At 45.2% G+C, this 6,978-nt stretch overlaps 1 long non-coding RNA gene across 1 annotated transcript; it reads left to right on the top strand.

Annotated features, from left to right (window-relative positions):
* Positions 1-4,718: 4,718 nt before the first annotated feature.
* Positions 4,719-6,456, top strand: LOC136506755 (uncharacterized). Its single transcript, XR_010771717.1, has 4 exons — positions 4,719-5,021; positions 5,538-5,620; positions 6,061-6,138; positions 6,326-6,456. It is a non-coding gene; the product is annotated as an uncharacterized lncRNA (long non-coding RNA).
* The last annotated feature ends 522 nt before the right edge of the window (positions 6,457-6,978 follow it).

The following is a 6,978-nucleotide window of genomic DNA, read 5'->3' as shown; positions in this document are numbered from 1 at the left end:
GGCCGCCTCTCCGGCCCCGTTCCTCGATGGTGCGGGTGGCCGCCTTGCTCGCTCTAAGCCGTAGCTAGAAGACGATGCATCGGCTACCGACCTGTGAAACAATGGAAGAAGAAGAAATTAGAAGCATACATTGAAAGAAAAAGAAGAAATTAGAACATGGTTAGGGTTAGGGTTTCACCTGCGCAGCCGAAGCACGGTGCCGGAGAAGACGACAAGAGAGAAGACGACACTCAGTCAGCAACGACAGCGAACGGTGGAGGAGGGACAAACAGAGACAACCAACTTACATAATCAACGATATCTAGAGGGGAGATAGGGAGAGGGAGAAGGGAGAGGGAACAAGGAGGGGATGCGGTTGGAGGAGTAGAGAGCTGCTCGCCGGTGGCAGGCGGATCATCGAGGTCACCTCACCAGAGTCGGGGAGGACGGAGACCGTGAGACCCGAGAGCGAGGCGAGGCAAGGAAATGAGCAAGGGTTTGAGGTGTGAGAGCCGCCGCGGCCGTGGCGTGCGCTTATATATGAGGAGGGGGGAGGCGTCGAGGTCACCTCACCGGAGTCGGGGAGGATGGAGGCGAGACCACGAGGGCAAGAGCCGAGAGCGAGGTGAGGCGAGAGAGACAAGAGCGAGGCGAGAGGGACGAGAAATAAGCTAGGGTTCGGGTGTGAGAGCCGTCGCGGCCGCGACGTGCGGCTTATATATGAGGAGCTGGGGGAGGCGGGGGCGGCTAGGCCGAGCAGCGCGCTGGGCCGCGGAGAGGCCAGGAGTGGGAGGAGAGGAGGCCAGGAAGGGGAGGGCCGAAGGGGGGGTGGCCGGGCAGCTGCCGGGCCGGCTATCTCAGGCCGGGCCGTGCCGTGCTGGCCCACGGGCCTGAGCAGCGGCCCAGGCATGTCCTGCTCCCTCGGGCCAAGCCAGCCCAGGCCCTCATGTCATCGGGCCGTGCCGTGCTCGTGTTGGGCTAAAAAAAACAGGCTTCGTGCCGTGCCATCGTGACTCGGGCTGCATGGCCAAGTATATGCAAACCCTACCACCCTATGAGCATCTTTAAACACCGAGTCGACAAATGCACATCACCTCTTGAAAAATTCGCATCCATAGGGAGTCGAACCTATGACCTAAGGTGCTATTGAGACTCTGGTACATAATCACTAGGCTACGTGCCCTTTCGCGTCTGCTACTACCTCTTAGTATTCTATACATGCCCTTTCGTGTCACCTATACCTTGATCTTAGTATTCTTGGAGGACACCATTTTGACTTTTCACGCAACCAGTTGTGTCAATATTACACGCACTAAACAGGATCACTTCTTCTAATACTCGTACGTGATCCCTGGTATCCAATGGTAATAACCGGTGGATTATATTCAAGTCGATGTAATAAATCTGAAATTAATAAAAGCTTCCCATATAAAAAACGGGAATGTTATGCTTAGGGCGTCCGACGCCCCAACCAGAATCGGACGGTTTACCCACCGTCAAAGCGCATTCTCGTATGAATAAAAAAAATCCCGCACCATGTTTATCTGCACGCCGCTTCCTTCCTTTGGATCCAGCACAGTCTTATTCCCCTGCTCTCATTCGCAAACACAACATTATCCTCTCTCCCGCTGCTATTCTCCTCCCATCGATGCTAGCGCATGAGCCGACGAGATTGGTGGCGGACGTTGCCTGCTATGTGGAGGCGAAGGGACTCGCCTCGCAACTAGCGCCCGTGCTCAAGATGCGGAACCGTCGGAGAGTGCAGCAATGGATCCGACAGACGGCGGATGGTTCGATGATGGTGGGGCATGTGTGACATCTGCTCTTGTCCCAGTCTGGCTGGCCTGAATCCATGCAGTAGCTCGTCGATGGCCGCACAGCCACTCGCCAGGGCCGCGCAGCCGCCTGCCCGCTGGCATCCCACCCCACTCCCCCCCACGACATCGACCTCCGCGTCGGCATCAAGCTCCACGTCGACTAGCCTCTATTCGTCCAAGTAGCAAGTAGATGCTTCGCCGAAAGCGCATGTTGCAAGCCTATGTTTCAAATGTTACATAGGTATGTTCCAAATATTTCATATGGATGTTGCAAAAGTAGATCGGGATATTGCATATGTTGCAATGGTTGTATACGTATGTTGCAAGCTTATGTTCCCAATGTTTCATCTGTTTTCCAGTTGTATGGTGCAAGCGTGTTTATTTGGATGTTGCATATGTTTCACATGTTGCAAGTATTTTATCTGGATGTTGCATATGTTTTTGTAATGGTTTCTAGTGTTTTTCAGGTGTTTTTGTAAGTGTTTCAGTTGCATTTTTTAAGTGTTTCATCTACCTTCAGACGTATATTGTAAATATTGTATCTGAATAATTAAAAAGTAGATCGGATGTTGCATCTCCATCCTCGCCTTCTGTTGCCTCGCCTCGGTGTCTCCTCCTCCTCATGGTACTACCGGCGCATGCGTCCGGATGCCCCGTCCGTCCAGACGTCTCGGCGCTAGCAAACCTGTATCAAAAAATATTACCACATGTATTTTTCGAGAAAGTGTTAACTCATTACTACTACTGGGATTTGATCACCCTAGATTGTGATACCTCAGATGTCTTGACATCTGGCATATGACATGTGAATTAAAGAAAGAGAGAACCTAAAACTGCAGCGGAGATTGGATTGTGATGGCTGGAATATAATCCGTAGCAGGAAGAAGGATAATGTTCCTTCCCTCCCCTCAGCAGGTCACACACAGAATAGCATCACTGAGAGACCGCGCGCCCGGCCTTATCTGTTGCACGCGTACGGAATCTATCTGCCCAACTTGCATCCACGCGGGTTTTTTCTCAGCAGATCGATCGAGCTGCTACTGCTTTTTGTAAACGACCCAGCTTGACCTTATCATAAAGGAGTATGAGGCGTTGTGTGATGCCAGGATGCGACGGTGCGAGATCTTGCTTTTTCTTATCCAACCCTGATGCAGAGATCTTATGGCTCTGATCGCTTGAACTTATAAGCCAGAATCAATCAGTCAAAAAATAGTGTTTTTCTCTCATAACAAATCAGCCATATAAATCAACCGGAGCCAAAATAAGTCTTGCCGAACAAAGCCACGCTCCTGGCAGATAAAGATAGGAAGGTAAGAAAATAAATAAAATGTTAGTGGTACAAATGTTATCTACAACTGCCACTACCCCAGCCCAATTCATTCCTTGCGGCGTGGAGCACTCCCGTCGGACCGAACCTTCCGTTACGGCCGCTTCACCTTCTCTGATGTGTGCGGAAAAACAGGAAGGGGAAAGCATCTGCAGGCGCCCCTGAAAAATCAGACCCGCGCGCTCCCAGCCTTGGTATGGCCCACGTGTTATGGAAAGAATGGCGCGGAACTAGGCTCACGGCGGCCACGCACCCCGCGCAAGTGAAAAAAAATTCCCCGTCCTTGTCGCGGACTCTTCCTATCTCCCTGTTCTTCGCCCTCTCCTCTCTCTCTCTCTCTCTCTCTCTCTCAGAAAGACGGCGGCGGCCGGCCGGAGCACAACGCAACCCAGGCGAGGTAAGCCCCTTGCTCCCTCTCTCTGTTCCCTCTCACAGCTTCTCCCTTTGCTTCCCACACAGGGTCATGGAAGAGATTCCGGATGTGGCAGATCCAGCGACCTTGAGCGGGCGAGGTTCCAACGAAGGGTGGCCCAACGCAGGCCACGTCAACAGCGGCTTCACTTCCCCTGGATCCAGCGAGGTGAGCCCCTGCTCCTCTAGTTCTCCCCACGCATGTCTATGGTGGGATCTAGCAAGGTGAGCCCCTGCTCCTCCCCACGCAGGTCCATGGCGTGGCAGCCATGCACAAGGTACTTGCCCATGGAGGAAGATGCCAGATCCGGCGGATCCATGACATGGAGGCACACGACCCCAGCGAGATCCATCTCCAATGTTCCTTATTCAACAGTTAAGTATCTGGCCATATACGTGAGGGAAAAGTTAAATAATGTACCACCTAAAAGCGTGCTTATTGTCTTAATATTCCTTGTTTGAAAAGGCCAGATCTGCAAAGTATGGAGATAGTTTCAAGTATTTTTATTATTTGAATAGATAATGCCTTTCTCAACTAATTTTTTGATCTAATTTGTTATGCTATATCCCACTGATGCAGACAACTCTATTATCTAATTACTCACAAGCTGACACAAGAAAGAGATGACACCATCTGACATGCCTCAGGAAAAGAAAATGCATAATAAGATTATTATCTTAATTTTTTCTCTAGTTCTTCTGCATAATGTTGCCGTAGCCTATATCAAACTGATTTAGGTAATTTATTTACCCTTAAATAGAGTGCTAGTACACTGAATTTTGTTTGAATAATCTTCCCTGCAACTACAAGTGTACATCGATGATAATGCAAGCAAACACACTGGTATCCTCTTGTGTTTCGCAACAGCATTTTGCATTCAGCAAGTACTCTTCCATAGTTATTTTTAATATGTGATTTCTGTACAGTTTTGTTTATTTTGGAAGAAGAAAATGACATGGTAAGATCAGGCTACCATGGTACAAGACTGAATATTCTTATTCTTTTTGCTGTCCAAATAATATTTTAAATCTGAACATTTTGGATCTAAAGATAGGTTCTAGTGCACTATCTTGTTGAAGTTTTCTGAGCTACAAAAAGTTCCATATGCTTCGTTGTACATGGTGATTATTTTTGTCCAACATAGAAGAGCATGTTTCTTATTCTGAAAAGGAGCATATCCATTAGTGTTTTAGATTGTCCAAACCATTGCAGATATTTCTTTTATAGCTTTGCTTATCTGAGATACACATGACAACTGGCTAGGGAATTAATCTATTCTATGCTTGTTACAATTAATCTGTCTTTCATGCATTTATGGAAGCAGGAATCATGGTTTTTAATTGTTCTTATATTTTTTGGCTTCACATTAATTCACTCTAGCTTTATGCTATAAGTTTGATTTCTACTTGGTAATATTGCTACACAGATTCATGTGGCCGGTTTTCATCCAGACTTGGTAGTACATTCTGCTCCATCTTTGATGAAGGTACTGTTTTGTTTCTCTAAACTATAGTACTCAAGATCGTTAAGGCATTCATTGGCACAAGTAGAATTTCAATATAATTTTTAGCCCAAGTCCTAAGCCTTTTTCATTCTCTTTGTGACTACTAACTTCTTCTCTTACCTCAAGGATGACCACAATGCAGCCCACTAAGAAAATGACTTTGTGTTGCCTCTATATTGATTGCTTCCACAAACGCCTTACCCCAGACTATAGTGCTCTCTATGGTCTATAGTACTTTGCCAATATACTGTAGTGCTCTCATGGTCACTCTTTTAATTCAGAGACCACAAGCAATCATCTATGCAGGCCTGTGACATGATGAAATTTAAAATTTTATAGCTTTCCATAACTTAGATCTAGCCAGTTTACTTTTGTCCTACAGGAACATTTAACAAGCTGCCTTATGTATGCACCTCATGTGGGATTGGATTGTGATTAGCAAGTATGTAACTAATATATTTGGGATCTGAACTTTTTTTTGTCTTAACTATGTTTCAGGTGCTATGGAAAACAGTGGGCAGCGCCTTCAATTATCGAGACAAATCGGCTCTGATGGATACATGAGTGAGCAGTTGCATAATGTGAGTCCTAATTTTGCTTGATGCCCAATCCATATTTTTTCGGAGTTCTACTACTTAAAAATTGAGGTTTTCCTCCCAGTAAAGATGCTTTCCAAGCAGCAATATCGAATTGAATATTCACATAGACTTGTCTAGTTCTTACTGTTGTTATGTAGGCCAAGGTGCTTCATAGAAACGAGGTCGGGTGCAGATTTATATGTGAAGTCCAGTTAGCTGCTGAGATAACTCCTTGTTTTGTGATTTTTCAGCTCTGTTATTTCTAACTGGGGGGCAATTTTAGTAGAGAACACATTTTTCATGAATTCCTAGTCACCTGGTCTCTACTTTGATGCAATCATGGCATTATCACTTGTTCATGTACCTGCGATCTAGTAGATGTTTTTTTGCTTGTAAAGAGAGCTAGCATATGCTACTTTAATGTTTCCTTTCACCATATATAGATATAAGGGAATCCTTTTCTTGCAAGTGAAAAGGATCAAACTGCTTCTGCAGCGCAAGACACTTTTCAGCTACATTCGGTAATATTCATCAATCTCAAATTTGTACTGGCAGCCTCATATTTGTACTGAATGCCATATAGAAGAGTGACTTTGCTGCAAATTTGGATCTGAATGCCACATACAGTGACTTTGCTGCAAATTTGTATATGAATGCCATATTTAACAAGATTTCTCATGAGTCGATATTTTCTTATTTTGGCTATAGGATATGGAGATAAATGGATGTGTAGCAGCTACTGTGTATTATTGTGTAAGAGCCTGTAGGAAGTAGTAATTACTAAACTTCTATCTGTTTCCTATATGCTAGTTGCATGAGCATTGTAACTTGTTCTGCATTGTTTTGCAAGGCCTTTAGAATGTAGCTTAAGATTTATTGACCATTGAACTATCTAATGTATGAACAACTTGGATGATGATTACATGTATGACACTTGAGTGTAACATTTGATGCTGGCTGGTGTGTGGTTAAAAGGATCGGCTATGATTTGAATAGTTGTTGACACAAAAATGGGGCGATGTGATCAACACACGCAAGCCGGATGATCTGAGTGGAATGAGACTAGAGATCTACTTGGCTTCAACACAGAACTGTCCGATTCTGAAAACCCAACGACGTGCCAGTCAATTTGACTTGCAATTGACAAGGAGATAATCTTATCAGTAAATTAAAGTGGAACATGTCGATGTTGCACCAGATAGTTCTAAATGTACGGCTAGATAGCCGATTTAATAAGATTATTGACTAAATAGTCGATATCCGGCGTATTCATGAAATGAAGATCTTTAAATTAAAAATTATCGGCTAATATTAAATGATAATGATATGAATCAAAATAACCGATGCTCATAGAACATCAG

This window comes from Miscanthus floridulus, chromosome 15 (assembly GCF_019320115.1).
Source record: "Miscanthus floridulus cultivar M001 chromosome 15, ASM1932011v1, whole genome shotgun sequence".
NCBI classification, from domain to species: domain Eukaryota; kingdom Viridiplantae; phylum Streptophyta; class Magnoliopsida; order Poales; family Poaceae; genus Miscanthus; species Miscanthus floridulus.
This window is presented reverse-complemented; position numbering and strand designations above follow the sequence as displayed.